Consider the following 16,684-nt stretch of genomic DNA (forward strand, 5'->3'; position numbering starts at 1 on the left):
ATTATAAGAATGAGAAAAATTCTCATTTAAAAAATTTCTTTTCAACATAGATCAATTTTTCTAACAAAAAATTAAATTCAAAATAACATTTTAAGTTAAGTGGAACCACAATCTTTATAAATGTATGACAAAACTAAAATAATAACTCTTTGTCTAAGTTAAATTATGTTGCTGTCCCAGCATCTAATAGCTTTTGTCTAAAGTGTATCAACATTTTAGTTTGTAGGTAAAGGTGTTAAGGATTCCTAAACATTTATCTTAATTTTAGGGTAGAAGATATCATTTAAATTTATTAGGATGTCTGTTTCCATTTATTCATATTCTTACATAAATTATTTGAATTATTTCGACCTGACCCTTTTATAATGAAAATATGTATTTCAGAAAGAACACTGATAAAACATATTCTCAGCAAAATATTTTAAAATTATAATGCAAAAGCCCATTTAAATATATAAAATTAACAGCTATCACAAGCTTTTGTGAAAGCACAATCAATGACAAATCCTAAATCCGTGCCAACTAATCTTAACTTTTCAACAACATTCAATTAGGGAATTCAACAAGGAATTCTGTATAAAGTTAACAGCTAATAAAAAACAAATCAGGAATATGTTAATTTGATTTGTGGTTTGGTAGGTGATATCTATAAATTTGAAATGCTGCTAATGATTGTTCTTTAATGGTACTATTTCAGTGGTACTAATTATTACAAAATATTGTTTGTTCTTCCAAACTCTAATATTAACTGTTCTGGAAAATGTTAAGGCCAATTAATTAATGCAGCTACAAATCAAATTTAATTGCTGCCCCCGCGCTGGCACGTGGGTCCCTGGGAGGGGCGCAACGACCTCAGCATCTCAGGCTGCTGGGCCAATGTCCTTGGCTGTGGTGCCTAGCCAGCAGGAGGGGCGCTGGGGGCAGACAAAGCAGCTAAAGAATGGGGGCCTAGCCATTAGAGGTCCCCAGCACACAGACCCGCACTGCCCAGATCCTTGGCTGGCCTAGAGTTTGCAGAGTGAGAACTGGGACATGGACCTCTGGTAGGTGTAGATGAATGTCTGCTTCTTCCTTCCTGTCCTGCCTGCCTTTGTCCCTTCTACTCACAGCTCTGAGCTCTGGAGGCAGTGTGACGCTAACCCAGGATGTGCTGACCAGGGGCCAGTGCGCCTGGTGGGAGGCCCCTTCCTGGCCCTGGAGGCTGCTGGCTGTGGCTGGCTGTGCCTGGCTGTGCCTTAGCAGGCTCACCTGCTTCTCCTGCTTCTCATTTGGCAGTGGTTCCTCTGTCCTGTGTTGAGCACCAAGACGTGCTTCTCAAAGGACACAGGAGGCGATGGGCCTGGATTGCTTCTGCTTTGCAGGGTGTCCCACTGCTGTGAGGTATCCTGTGTGCATCTGGGACATGCAGGAGGTGCTGTCGAGGTGGTGGGGACCCTGTCTTCAAGACCTGCAGCCAGTCTCCCCTATTCGTCCCCACGGCCAGGCACATGGCAGCAGAGCCCCAGGTGGAGCACTCACAGGAGCAGCCCGAGAGATGGAATGGCTGTGAAAAGGTGATGGTGATGCACGCTCACAGGGGCACTCAGACCAGCTCTCCATTGACCTGAGACACTAGCATGAGGAATGAGCTGGGGTAGTTATGGTCGGTGGTGGAAGACAACTAGGACACTAGTCCCAGAGGAGAAGGTGATTGTGTTTCTGATGACATAAGTTTCAAAATACAGGAGGAAGAAGATGATCCAGTTCCAAGCCACTGTTTGGAAGCGGTGGACTTTCAGAGTGAGCAGGAGGATGTGAGGAGCAGGTGGAGGGCCAGGCTGGTGGCGCCTCAGGGAGGATGGCTATGGGGCTCTGTTCCCCCAGTACAGCAGCAGGCAGCACAGCGTGGCCATGGAATCCCTAACCCAGAGCCTCCTCTCCAGTTGCCACATCAGCTCCAGGAAGATATCTCCAGCATGGAAGCATTTCTTCATCTCCCTCTGGGACAGGCTAAGGCAATATGTAGGCACTGCATGCAAGACTTCAGCAGGGACAAGAATGAGAAGGACCTGAGCACCAGCTGCCTCATGAGGCACATGAGGCCTGCGCACCCCACCAAGCTAGTGCAGGAGAACTGAAGTGTGTCCCTGGGCTCCTCCTTGCTGTCACCCTTGCTCCTGCTTCAACCACAGCCTGCAGAGATCGGGGACGTGGGCTCCACGCTCTCGCCCATCAGACTTGCCCAGAAGATGGCAGCTACAATCCCATTCCCTGACCACATGCAGGAAGAGCCCATGTCTGTGGTCTCTTCTGAGGTCTCTGATGTATTGGTCACTGGAAGTACAGCAGAGACGAGGCCCAGGCAGGGTCTTCCCCCACCTTGCCATGCTCCACTACTAGGGGACAACAGAGGGCATGGGGGAAAGAAGCCTTTGCCTTCCCAGGAGCACGGGGGCCAGAAGGAGGTTGGCCATCTGGAAACACTTCTACCTGTCCCCACTTGGTAGCTCCAAGGCCTTCTGCATGCACTGCATGAGTTCAGCAGGGGTAAGAATGGAAAGACCTGGGCACCAAGTGCTCATCCAGCACATGTGGAGAGCGCAAGTCTCCATCATGCTGCAGGAAAACGGGGGATGGCTTGGGTATCCCCCTTCGGTACCCCACACCTCCCCACCCTGCTGCCCACCCTGTTGCCTACAGAGGGGGAACCTGGATCGTCCTCTCCAGGAAAGCTGGTCCAACAGTGCCCCTCGACCTCCTCGTCCGCAGACAGTCTGGCTGAGGACCTGCCTAGGGATGCACTCTCAGGGATGTGTCTGTTCTGTCATCCTCCGAGGATGTGGGCGAGTCCTCTATTGGCGTCTCTCCTAAGAAGCAGCAGACCAGCAGGTAGAGCCCAAGGAGATGTGAGCCTGGTGCTGTCTTCCAGCAGAATAAAAAGGTCATGAAGAGGCTGAAGTCGGAGGTCTGGTACCACTTCTCATTGGCCCCCATGGACAGTCTGAAGGCCCTGTGCCTGTACTGTGACTGCATCATCAGTGGGGGGAAGAAGAGGGATATGGGCACCAGCTGTTTGATGCAACATCTGTACAGATGCCACCCTGAGGTGGTCGGGGCCAAGAAGAGCTTCCTGGGTGCCAGTTTGGCGAACTCTCTAGCTGCCACTTTGGCTTCTGCAGAAAGCTCCTCTAAGATGCCTGGCTTGCTAGCAGTGGTCAGGAGGAACCACCAAGCGGTGTTTCCCATCAGCAGCAAGAAGACCTCAAGCTGTGGAACCACTTCTCCATTTGCTCTGTGGACTCCACCAAGGTGGTGTGTCTGCACTGCAGCTGGACCATCAGCAGGGGCAAGAAGCCCACCAACCTGGGCTCCAGCTGCCTCCTGAGGTACCTGCAGAGGTTCCAGTATGTACTCAAGGCAGAGGTCCACCCCAAAACCACCCTATCCAGCTCTCCAGGTGTCCAGGGGCCACTAAACACAGAGTTGTTGGGCAGGGCCTCCTTCGATGACCCCAGTGAGAAGTTTTATGACTCTCACCCAATTGCCAAAAAAAAAATCACCAGTCTGATAGCAGACATGATCGCACTTGACCTCCAGCCATACTCCTTCGTGGGTAACAGTTGGTTTGTTCAGGCTGCTCAAATACTAGAAACCTCAGTAATCTTTGTACTCCCCTTCCTACTTCTTCAGGACAGCTATCCCGGGCATGTATGACAATGTGAAGCAGATGATTCTGACAGCAGCTCAAGGAGGCCGACAGCAGTGTGGTCCACTTCACATTGATGAGTACCCAGACCCGTGAGTACCTGACAGTCACTGCCCACGCGTTCTTGGCCTGCCCATACTGAGAGGACCACCACTGATCAGCACTTTTGGACGCATTGCAGATTGACTGTGTCTATGGCGGTGGCAGCATCCAGAAGCAGCTAGAGTGCTGGTGAGAAGCCTGGGTGTAGGTCCATCGGCCTGCAAACGGGCATCATGGTCACCGACAACCGGAGCATTGCAAGATTCTGACCGAGGCAGAGCACTCGAGCGTGCCCTGCTTCAGCCACACGGTGGACCTGATCATAAGTGAGGCCATCAAGAGCCAGAGGATGGTGCAGAGCCTGCTGAGCAACTCCCAGAAGCTGTGTGAGCGGCTCCAGCACTCCCCAAGCGCCAGGGAGAAGCTGGCCACACTGCAGCGGGAGTAAGAGCTGCAGCAGCACTGCCTCGTCCAGAATGTGCAGTCCAGGTGGAGCAAGTCCCTGCACATGCTGGAGTGGCTGCTGGAGCAGAAGAGGGCCATTAAGAAGATGTCCATCGAGTGCAACTTCAGAGAGCTGATCAGCTGCTACCAGTGGGAAGTCATGCAGTCCATGTGTCATGTGCTGAGGCCCTTAGAAGCCACCAGCCTGGAGATGAGTACCTACATGTCCACTCTAAGCCAGATCATCCCCATGATCCACATCCTCAGCAAGAAGGTTAAGATGCTCTTTGGGGAGAAGATAGGCATTGACATTATGATGATGTCGCTGAAGGAAGTCATGGTGAGCCACCTGTCCGCCACCCTCCATGACCCGCTGCTGGAACTGCGATACAAAGCCTCCCTGTTCACAGAGGAGGAGGTGGAGCAGTACAGGCAGGATCTAATCAGGGAGCTAGAAATATTGAATTCTACCTCAGAGGGCACAGCCGCCTCCAATGGCTGTGACTCAGGGCTGGGTCTAGAGACTGGTGGAGAAGAAAGCCTGTGGTCACTGGTGGCCAAGGTGGAGAGGAGAGACAGGTAGGAGAGGCTGCCCAAAGACATGGTGCTCCCCTACCTGGAGGAGGAGGTATTGGAGCACAGCTGCGACCTGCTTGCCTACTGGAACCTCAAGTGGTCGTCCTGGCCTGGACTGCCCACTTGGGCCACCAGATTTTGGGGTGGTCCCCCAAGTACCATCCCTTTGGAAAAGCTGTTCAGCACACTGAAGGAGAATGGCAGCTTTGGCCAGCCCCAGCTCACGATGAAGCATTTTGAAAATCTTATATTTTTGAAAGTGAATCTTCCCTTGATATACTTTCATTATTGAACTCACGACAGAGTTGCCAGACCAGAGATGCTCTCTGCAGTGCTGGCTGGCTGTTGTACCAGGGCTGTGACCCTCCCAATGGGGACATGTGAGACATCAGGCCAGATCTGGGGCCACTTGCCGGCCCACACTGCAAGGTAACCTCACAGATGTCTTACTCCTGTCGAGCCAGGTAGCAGGGGTTGAGGAGTCCACTGGAAGCAGCCTGTCTCCTCAGTTATGAAGTGGGTGATCAGGTTTTAATTTATAACTGCAACATCTTTTTAAAGTTAGGGGTCAGAAATTTGTTTTATTAGAATGGAGACAAGATGTAAACAACTCTATCCTGTTTATTCAGTTGTGTTAAAACCATGAATCAGGTATTGTATTTTAGTTAAATATTGCTTTAATTGCAACAAAACCACTTTTGTGGCTGTGAAATGAAACTTGTAAATAGGAGGTGGAGCTAAAGCCATCCTGACTAAGCAGTTTTAACTGCAGGTTCTAAAGTGTGTCTAGGAATGGAGAGAATATCCTGGAAGCAGACTGTTTATCACAGAGACGAAGTGTTTGAAAACAAAACTGTACTTGTCACAGAGCTTGCAGTTGTGGTTCACGGTTGCAGGCATGTTCCATTTCAAGTCTTTGCATTCAGGGTTGCACAGTCCATTCATTCACTCAGAGGTTCCAGACTGTCCTGAGTCCTTGAGATGGGAGTCCCTTGTGTCCCTGCTGAGGATTCAGCTGGTGCAGAGCAGGGCATTGCAACAGGGGGCCCATTGCCTGCATCTGGCGCCTCTGACCCAGTATTCTGAGCAGTGGAGCTCTGTGTGCACTGACCCAGGTTCTGGGACCACGGCCCTGGGCCCTGGGCCCTGGGCCCTGGAGGCAGTAGTGACCGATGGGGGTGTCTGGAAGGCTACAGTGGTAAGACTAGCCTTAGGCATTTAGAATTTTTTTTTTTTAAACAATAGGAAAGATTCAGCCATCACCTGGGTATTTTAGAATCCCAAGAACATCCCAATGAAATTCTCAGTTGTCAGATTCTTTTAACAATATCTTCAAAGTTTTTTCTTTAACATCTGAAAAAGGTTCATGTTTTAATTTCAGATCATTAAGTGTTGTGGGTGAGACAACTTGCCCATCTGCCATGTCCTCTTAGGAAGTTGTTGTTCTGTTCAAATACTGTACCTATGTTTACTCTAAATTCGAGTAGACTGTGCTTTAGTGAATTTATAAATGATGGATTCAGTTTCTGAAATTAAACTTTTTATTTGCAATCTCCAAAAAAATTAAATTACTTAGAGGTCAATAATGATATCATTTAGGAAGATAATTGGAAAAAAAATGAGCATTTACTATGATATATTTAAAACAGAGAGTTGAGAAAACTATGTAAGTTGGAAAATTTATATGACATATTGCTTAGCAAATCAGTTTACTACAGGCTTCCTGTAACAGAATAATGTATTAAACAACATGTCTGCCCAAAATTAATTTTAACAAGTGTTACATTTTCAGGTATGGTTTTTACTTCATTAACTCTAAGAGATGTAATATGCAAGGCATCTATCTCAACAAATAGAGCTTTCTTACACTGAATATTTATATACTTTTTTGAACAAAAGACTAAAAAGAAATAAAATTTCAGTGTAAATCCTATAAAATTATTATTATATTATTGCCATTATTATTATTATTACATTCCATGGGAAAGAAATACTGGTTTTGGCTGTTTATAACCAGGGTTCATCTCTTGCTGCACAGAATTCTAAGGAACAAATACCTAGCTATATGATATGGCATGTAGCTTTATAATATGGTACAATAAGACCACCAGATACAAATAAAGTAAAATTTGAAGTGATTAGAACAGAAGAACAATTGTGCATTGCGAAAAATCAGGAATAATGAAAAATACTATGGAAATTATCATTAGAAAAGAAAAGCTATTAGTACATAGTGTCTTGAATCTAGCATATTCAGGATTTATTCTATAGTAATAGAGTTTCTTTTAGACTATTAAAATGATTTATACTGGCATAGAACTTTCCTAAGTAATGTGCTAATGTAGGAAATTTGTTTGGAATAATTTTAGCATTTCAATGGATTTCTGCTTTAGTGAGTTATCTTTCAGACAAGAATATTTATCTCTTTTTGAGCCAAAACACATGTAGTATCATCTGAAAACCTAAATTATAACTACATGATGTTTTTGTAAATTCCTATGCTTTCTGAATGCATAACTATTATAAAAATAAGACAGGGTAGGAGCTAAAAACATTTATGAGTTATATAAAAATGTTATAATTTAGTATTGCCTGGAGACCAAGTTGATTATGTACAGAAAGGTTCTTTACCATGTCAACCAGATTTCCATTTATGCTGTTGTAATCTCACTTTTCTAGTGCTAATTACAGTTTGAGGTTATAATATAGTTACATAAAGGAATTCATCTTAGCCAATGAAGAAATTTCTTAGTGTAGGCACATTGAAGTGTTTAAATCCTGGTCTACTTTCTGAGTCATCATCCAAGGCCATCACACAGGGTTGATTGCTTCCCTTGTTCAGGACTTGAATTTAAAAATCAATATCAGTTCCTATTTAATCAGCTACTGATGAGTGACTAACACTGGGCTAATATTATGAGGGAAATCAAAAGAAATATGTTCCTCATACTTAAAGTGGGAGATATATTTTGTAAGTATAAACATCATTATGAAGACATTGTGCAGGGGATATAGGAAGCCTTAATATTGGACAAAACATTTGCATTTATTTTTGGAGGACAGACAGCATAACTGGAAAGAAAGATGGGATGTGCATTTTAAGAAGGTGTCCTATCTTGGAAAACATAGGAGCATGGACAATTTCAATAAAGAGGATCATTATAAAAATCAATGACTTAGCCACAATTCATTTCCTTTTGTGCAGTTTTAAATCATTATGAATGAGTTTAAATCAATCTGACATGTCCCTTAAAGGGTCTTTGTTTGTGGAACCCTTTGGGGGTATAATATGTAGAAACAAAATTTAGAACCACTACTATTAGATGACCAAGAACTTTCTCAAGTGCTCTCTTTTTAAATTTTTTTGGTGCTGGGGATTTAACCCCCAGCGTTTTTTAATATTTTATTTAGAGACAAGGTCTCACTAAGTTGCTTAGGGCCTTGTTAAAATGCTGAGGCTAGCTTTGAACTCACCATGCTCTTGCCTTAGCCTCCAGAGCCCCTGGTGAATGCCACCATACCTGCTGTCAAGTGCTCTTTTATACATTTAATATGGTGATAACCCAAGGAAGTAAGTAGCATTGAAGATGAAAAAAGTGATCTCAGAGATCTAAGAAGTTATGAATCCAGAATTTGAACACCTATTTGACTTCAAAGATGTGCATGTGCTTCTCTGTGCCACATTACTTCTTGAAGCTTCTAAAAAAATTGACAATTTTTCTAGTAAACTGCTGTCAGTATTTTGTTTTTTGTGTATTAGTCCTTGGCCTCTAGGAATGGTTTTTATTTACTTTAATCTAGTAGCCTCATGAATAGTCCTTCCATTCTGCCACCCACTCACCCTCTATTCTCAGAGTTACCAGTGTACTGCCACTGTCTTAAAAAAAACCTGAACAGATTTTACACTAAATTTTGATGTGGGAAGAGATTCTCTTTGCATTTTTTTTCCTGAGAACACCAGTAACCCAGGGCAGGTGATTTAAAGATACTGTATTTACTTCTTTTGAATGGAGCTACCTTAAGGATATAATACCTATGAGAGAGTTATTTAGTGTCATTTTGCTGCTGTGTCTTTATTAGCTGAGGTATGAAAAATTGCCTGTGGACAACATTGTAATATTGTAATCATGGGTACCTCCTATAAAATATTCATGTGACTTTCTGTTATGGCTACTGAAGTCCCATCATTTGAGATTCATTCTTTGAGGTAGGAAAGCTGTTTGTCCCTTAATAAAAGGTAAATGCCATGAGAATCTTAAGTTTCCTTGCAACAGTGGAGTAGAAGTTGTTCTGGGGCAGGAGCCAGGAAAGGATGAAAATTCAACCAATGTAAGGTGGGTCAGCTGCATAGGAGATAATCTTACAACTGCTTTGGGTAAACCAGGTAGGAGGCTGAAGTGACCTTCAGTGCAAGGTGCTAAGTAGGCAGAACTTTTGTTTTCTTTTTCCATACTTTTTATTAGTGCATTATAGTTGTACATAATAATAAAATTTGTTGTTGCATATCTGCACATGCACACAATATAACAATAAGTTGGGCAAATATCATTCCCCAGTATTTCCCCTTTCCCTCCCTCTGGTCCTTTTCGTCTACTGATCTCCCTTTGATTTTCATTAGAGTCTACCACTTTACCTTTTTCCACTCTAGCTTCCACATATAAGAGAAAATATACGACCCTTGACCTTCTGAGTTTGACTTATTTCACTTAACATTATGTTCCATCCATTTTCCCGCAAAAGATATCATTTCATTTTTCTTTATGGCTGAATAAAACTCCATTGTGGATATACATTCTGTTTTCTTTACTCACTCGTCCATTGATGGACACCTAAGCTGGTTTCATAGTTTGGCTGCTGTGAATTGTGCATGGGTAAGATAGGACTTTTTCTACTGACTTTTCATAGGGCCTCACAGATTCTGCCTTATAGTCAGGAAGTCCAGAAGGACCTGGGAGGAAAAGAAAGCAGTCAACAATATGGACAGGAGTACATGAAAGTTCCTTTCCTTTCTCTCCTGGTTCTACCTGCTGTCTGCATAATACCCATCTATTTGCCAAAGGTTGAGCCAGCCAGGCCTCTTTCTTCCCATGGGCCTATACAGGTGTCTTACTATAGAGCCAAGCAGAATAAACAATTCATTTTCATTTCCTCAGGGATCTAGATGACATTTTCTTTCCTTCTTACAGTCTCCACAGGGTTAGTTAAGGCAGTAGGCATTGGACTCTTTAGTGGCAGCTAAAGATATGGAGGCAAGTGGCAATAAACAGCCAAAAGCAGAATTTTGGTTCCTTGCTTATTAATATTGATAGAGTTTGCTGCTTTTTTTTTTTAGGTTTAAGAATGAGAGTTTGGAGGATTCTGGGTACCCTGAAACTAAGGTTGACACTCAAAAATCAGGCCACCCCATTTTCCAATCTTAGACTACCTGAAAATAGAGACTCTGCACCCAAGTTTGAACTCTGTCTCTGTGCTCTCCTGTCATTAAGTTACTTCATCTTGGAATCAGTTTTCTTATCTGCAAAATGAGGACAATATTGGTGATGGTGGAGGTGATGGTAGTGGAAGAGAAGATGGTGGTAGTGTTGATGATGAAGATGAAAGTGGTGGTGGTAATGATGATGGTAGTGATGGTTTGGGATATGTTGGTTGTAGTAGAAATGGTAGTAATGGTTATGAGATGGAGGTGGTATTGGTGATGGTGAAGTGAAGGTGGTGGTCATGGATTTTGATATGATTGTGGTGGGGGGAGTGAGGGAGTAATAGTGAGTGCTAGATAATGGTGAGGCAAAGATAATGGTGATCGTAGTTTTGGACATGATGATGTGAGTGAGTTCAAAGGGTGAGAAGATATGTATTATATTGTCATACATCGACAGTGATATGTGAGTGAGTTCAAAGGGTGAGAAGACATGTATTAAAATGCCATGTGGAATTATGATGATGACAATATTTGTATAGTAGGAAGATCTCACATTATTTTCTCATATCTGTATTTGGAAGTAAACATCTGCCAAATTTTCTTCCTTTCTGTAATGCATACATTAACTCTAGGTTGACTATATGGGCCTCTTGATAGTTCCAATGTAGAAAGTTTTTAATATAAAACAAGTCAGATTACTTTCAGTGTGATTATAGTACTGGATGTTGGCTTCAATCTATCTTGACCAATAACAATTCAAATTGAAATGTTTTGCTGGTATTTTCTAAGTCAAGATAATTTAATATTCTGATGGTCTGAATTTTTCATTATATCATGCATCTCATAGGAATACTATAAAAACATAACAAGTCATCTCTAATATTTTTTATTTGCATAAAGCTTTAGTGAGAAGAAGCACCTGTTCTACCCTTTGCCCCATGATTATTGGGAAGTTAAATTAGAAAGTTTTTATATATTAGGCATTCTCTGATATTTGCTTCCAGAGGTTACCTCCTTCTTTTTTCTCTGTTCTTTCTTTCCTTTGCCCTCCCCTTTCCTCCTCCCACTCTAAGTTAATGGTTGCTTTAATTAACCACACTATTTTTAAAATTTTATAATTATGTTATTATTATTTACCAGTGATTTAATCCAGGGTGCTTAACCACTGGACAACATCCCTGGCCCCTTTTATGTTTTATTTTGAGACAGGGTCTTGCTAAGTTGCTTAGGGCCTCTCTAAGTTGCTGAGGCTGTCTTTGTACTTGTGATCCTCCTGCCTCAGCCTCTCAAGCCATTGGATTACAGGCTTGTGCCTTTGCACCCAGCACACTATTTTTTAAGTAGTTCATGAAACTCCATTTTCAGTGGCATGGTCATGGGCCATATGGAATAACACCATTAATAAATAGGCAGTTATGAGATTGAAAGCAAAGCAGAAGCAAGATGACCATATACACATGAGTATACCCTCACTACTTCTTCCACCTTTTAGACTGATAATAGTGTATCCTTTAGTACTGGAATGCATAATTTTCACTGTATTTTGAACAATAAGACTTCTATAGTAATTATTTCCCCAAACTTGAGTATCCTATTTCTCTTATTCCTTTTACTCTCTAGCCTCATGATATGCCAGCATCTGCAACTTTTTTCTCTTCAGCAGACTGAAGAGTAGGTGGGATTTATGTGGTAAGAGTTTGGGTGACTATATACACTCTCTTGATAAACGGAAGCACAGGTGTGATGTTTTGTGTGCATGTTTCTAAAGATTTGTAAATTCAGAAACCTTTGGGGTTCAAATTTATTTCTGACCAGCAGCTTTATTTCAACAATTTTCAAGCATGAAATTTTTTTCTGGACAAAGGGCCTAAAATTCCATTATTTTTTTTACTATAAAGCAGGGCAGAAACTCTCCCAGTGTGTGTTTCTGAAACCCAAATCTGCATGTATTTTTCTTGTTTGAAAAAAATTCAAAATATATCCCTTTAGCAAAATATGTTGGGGTGGTATTTGAGACAACAAATAGACTTTCAACTAAATATAAGAAATGTAACAGAAATATGAGAAATTATATCCCATCTGATTCAAATGTATGATATGTCAAGGTCATTGTACTGTCATATGTAACTAATTAAAACAAATAAAAAAAATTTAAAAAAGTTCCAACACCAAAAAAAAAAAAAGAAGAAGAAGAAATGTACCAATACGACCATTGCAGGAAAATCTTTTCCCTCTGAGGAAAGTAACTTATATTCTCTTTTTTTTTTCCCCCCTGGGGATTGAACCCAGGGATGGTTAATCACTGAGCCCATCCAAGCCCTTTTCATTTTTTTATTTTGAGACACGGTCTCACTAAGTTGCTTAGGGCCTCATTAATTTGCTGAGGCTGGCCTTGAATTTGCTATTCTTCTGCCTCAGCCTCCCTAGTTGCTAGGTATGCATCACTGCACCCAGCAAGTACTTGTATTCTTGACTCAGGGTCTCAAAGATATAAATGACTATGAAAAAGCATAATTTTACAGGCCTTTCTTAAATTGATGTATTCATGATAATATCAAAATGATGCTTAAATGTAATCATTAACTCTGATTTCAAGCATATAATGTTTTCTTTCATTCTTGGGTAGTTGTAGATTAGTCATCAAGAAAATGTTTTCCTTTATGATTCTAAGACTATGAATTATTCCTTATATTAATATCTTTTAATTTAATGCTGCTGTTAAAATTTGCTCCAATATCAAATCTTTCAGCATAGCAGAATAAGTTGGTCATGTCCAAGAAATAATTTGTATGCTAAAACTTGTTCAAGCTCATGAATTTTAAATATCTACATTAGTGCCACTTCAAAATATAGGCCTTGGGTAGTAGCTCACACTTTTATGAGTGTGGAGGCATGCTTCAATGTGCAGTGGCTTGTTAAGTAAAAGCTGTCATTGTAGTTTTAGTTCCTTCAGCTGGGCCATGTAACTTCTTACTCCACTTCTTCCCAAAGTCATCCTGTTTTACCCAGATTCAGGCTATTGGACTGTTTTATTGTGTTCCTTGTGTCAGAACGTGTTCAGAGAAGGCTTTCATCCACTAATGATTGACAAGTGAGAAAGCTGTAGAGAAGCAGGTTAAAATTCATGAATTTACTTTATCTTCATAGTCTAAGGTTAATATTCCCTATTAAATGTCAGTGAATCTGCAAATATAGGATCATCTTAAACTTATGAAAAGTTATATTTTAAAATATATTTTAGAGTCCCCAGCCAGTGATGTTGCATTGAACCGAGCTCAGAGGAGACGAGGGGCACCCGCGCTGCTGTCCCCACCTCATGCACCCTGCACCTCCCTTCCAGGGCAGCCACTAGGAAACAGCCCTCCTGCCTCTCCCAGTGCTGTCCCAGGCTAGCTGGGAAGCGAGCCCACAAGTTTGGGCGCTCGCAGGCGGCAGGCTCCTGGCACTCTGCGTCCCTGGAGGGGCGGCCGCTCCAGGCTTGGCATCCTGGGCGCACTTGGCCATGGATTCTCAGGTGCAGCGGCGGCTGCGTGTTGGCCCCTGCCTCCTCCTGCTACTGTCTCTGGACTACTGCTGCCTCTGCAGTGCCTTCAACCTAGATGTGAACAGTTCTGCAGAGTACTCTGGCACAGAAGGAAGTTACTTGGCTTAAGTGGTGGATTTCTTCATGCCCAGCGCCTTCTTCCAGGATGTTTTTTTCTGGTGGAATCTCCCTAAGCAAATACTACCCAGCTCGTGGTTGTAGAAGGAAGGCAAGTCCTCAAATGTGACTGGTCTTCTAGCCACCAGTGCCAACCAACTGAATTTGATGCAACAGACAATAGAGATTATGCCAAGGATGATCCATAAGAGTTTAAATCCCACCAGTGGTTTGGAGCATCTGTGAGGTCAAAACAGGATAAATTTTTGGCCTGTTCTCCCTTGTACCACTGGAGGACTGAGCTGAAACAGGAGAGAGAGCCTGGGTTGGAATTTGCTTTCTTCAAGATGGAAGTAAGACTGTTGAGTATGCTCCATGCAAGTTAAAAAATATTGATGCTGATGGACAGGGATTTTTTTCAAGGAGGATTCAGCATTGATTTTATTAAAGCTGACAGAGTACATCTTGGTGGCCCTGGTAGTTTTTATTAACAATGTCAGCTCATCTTGGATCAAGTGGCAGAAATCTTATCTAAATATGACCCCAATGTTCATAGCATCAAGTATAATAATCAGCCACTCAGACTCCACAAGCAATTTTGATGACAGTTAGTTGGGTTACTCAGTGGTTGTCAGAGGTTTCAATGGTGATGGCATAAATGACTTTGTTTCAGGAGTTCCAAAAGCAGCAAGGACTCTGGGAGTGGTTTATTTTTATGATGGGAAAAACATGTCTTCCTTGCACAATTTTACTGGTGAGCAGATGGCTGCATATTTCAGATTTTCTGTAGCTGCCACTGACATTAATAGGGATGATTATGCAGATGTTTTTTGAGGCTCTGATGGCACACTCCAAATGGTGGGGTAGGTCTCTGTGTCTCTGAAGAAAGCATCAGGAAAATTCCATACTACAAAGCTGAATGGGTTTGAGGTCTTGGTACAGTTTGGTAGTGCCATAGCTCCTTTGGGAGATCTGGACCAGGATGGCGTCAATGATATTGCAATCGCTGCTCCAAATGGGGGTGAAGATAAAAAAGGAATTGTTTATATCTTCAATAGAAGATCAACAGGCTTGAACACGGTGCCATCTCATCCTTGAAGGGCAGTGGGCTGCACAGAGGATGCCGCCAAGCTTTGGCTATTCCATGAAGGAAGCCACAGACAGAGACAAGAATGCATATCCAGACTTCATTGTAAGAGCATTTTGTGTAGATGGAGCTGTCTTATACAGGACCAGACCTGTTATCACCACAAATGCTGGCCTTCAAGTATACCCTAGCATTTAAAAGCAAGACAATAAAACCTGCCCATTGCCTGGGACAACTCTCAAAGTTTCCTGTTTTAATGTCAGGTTCTGCTTAAAGGAAGATGGCAAAGGAGCATTTCCAAGAAAACTTAACTTCCAGATGGAGCTTCTTTTGTATATACTCAAGCAAAAAGGATTAATTCAGCAAGAACTGTTTCTCCATAACAGGCTTTTTAACTGGATAATTGACCTGAATACTCAACCAGTTGCATTTAATTCTGTGGTAATGATCCTGGAATCATGTTATACATGAAAGTTTAACAAGGATGTTTTAGTATTGGATTCCATGTTGAAAATAAAGCATATAAAATCCTTTAAAAGCTGAGCATGGTGATGCACACCTATAATCCCAGTGGCTTAGGAGGCTGAGGCAGGTGGATCATGAGTTTGATGCCAGTCTCAGCAAAAGCAAGGCACTAAGAAACTCAGTAAGACCCTGACTCTAAATAAAATACAAAATAGGGCTGGGGATATTGCTTAGTGGTTGAGTACCCCTGATTTCAATCCCCAGTACCCCTAAAAAGTAAATTTTCAAAATCCTTTAAAAACTATCCAATGAAGATATTCCTTTAAAAACAAGGTGTCCTTTGCTAAATGTATACATAACAAGTAAGTCTGTTAGAAAAATCTCTTGTGTTGCAGACTCTGCAGTCTTTAAATTCCCTAGTGTGATTGAAAATGAAAACAAAAAAAAAAATCAATAGAAAAGGAAATGCTGGCAATATTTTGAGTCATTTCTGTCTTGAATTCATCCTAGGTAAAGATACTGGTATATGAGTTTATGCTGGTCTATAACTTCCTTAGACTTTCTGTATTTTGTTTGTTTGCTGTGTCTTATCATTGTTAATTAACTGATTGAGCATTCATTCTATCTCTAAATTTCTTTGAAATATCAAGTATGCCTTGTATCCACCATGTTGCAAACACAGCCTCAATTAATTTACCAAAACAGAACCTTTGGTGATAGCTGCCCAAGGCAGAGCACTCTCCACGGAAGACTTATTGGTCTGGAATTACCTTTCTCTCTTACACTGATGAAACTAGGTTTGGTAGATAAGAAAGATGAAAATGTAAGGGGCTGCTTTTTAGAGGGTAATGATGGGCTTTTTTGAAAAGGGCTAGCCTATATGTTTGGTGGCTCAACTCTTTAAAAAATACCTCCTTAAACGTATATCATCTCTGATCCTTCACAAAGCAGTTGATATGATTATCACTACATGAATGATTGGTTTCTACAAGGATCCTCCGTGTGAATCAGGCTAGGCAGGGGAGGATTATTGTCCTTATTGTCTCTGCTACCACTTTGGTTCACCCTGAATGCTGAATTTGGATTATAACTTTCTAAATGATTTATTTACCCACTTTTTTCTTTTATAAACCTATTCATAGCCCGATTAGTATCCCTTGCTGTATTCAGTCTCCCTTGTGCAAAATTTACACTATAAATTAAAAATTATTCACACATACACATAAGCAAACATACACCCCAGCATACCCTTAGGCCTTCTCCATATCCAAATTATATTAATTCATTCCATACTTTCTTTAAAGTTTGCCTATTCAGCTGAGCTGG

The 16,684-nt window shown here is 41.9% G+C and overlaps 2 pseudogenes; both read left to right on the forward strand.

Annotated features, from left to right (window-relative positions):
* Positions 1–3,555: 3,555 nt before the first annotated feature.
* LOC114082631 (zinc finger BED domain-containing protein 4-like) lies at positions 3,556–5,039 on the forward strand (annotated as a pseudogene).
* Positions 5,040–13,668: 8,629 nt separating this feature from the next.
* Positions 13,669–15,429, forward strand: LOC114082633 (integrin alpha-V pseudogene; annotated as a pseudogene).
* Positions 15,430–16,684: the final 1,255 nt, after the last annotated feature.

This window comes from Marmota flaviventris, chromosome 1 (assembly GCF_047511675.1).
Source record: "Marmota flaviventris isolate mMarFla1 chromosome 1, mMarFla1.hap1, whole genome shotgun sequence".
Lineage (NCBI taxonomy): Eukaryota > Metazoa > Chordata > Mammalia > Rodentia > Sciuridae > Marmota > Marmota flaviventris.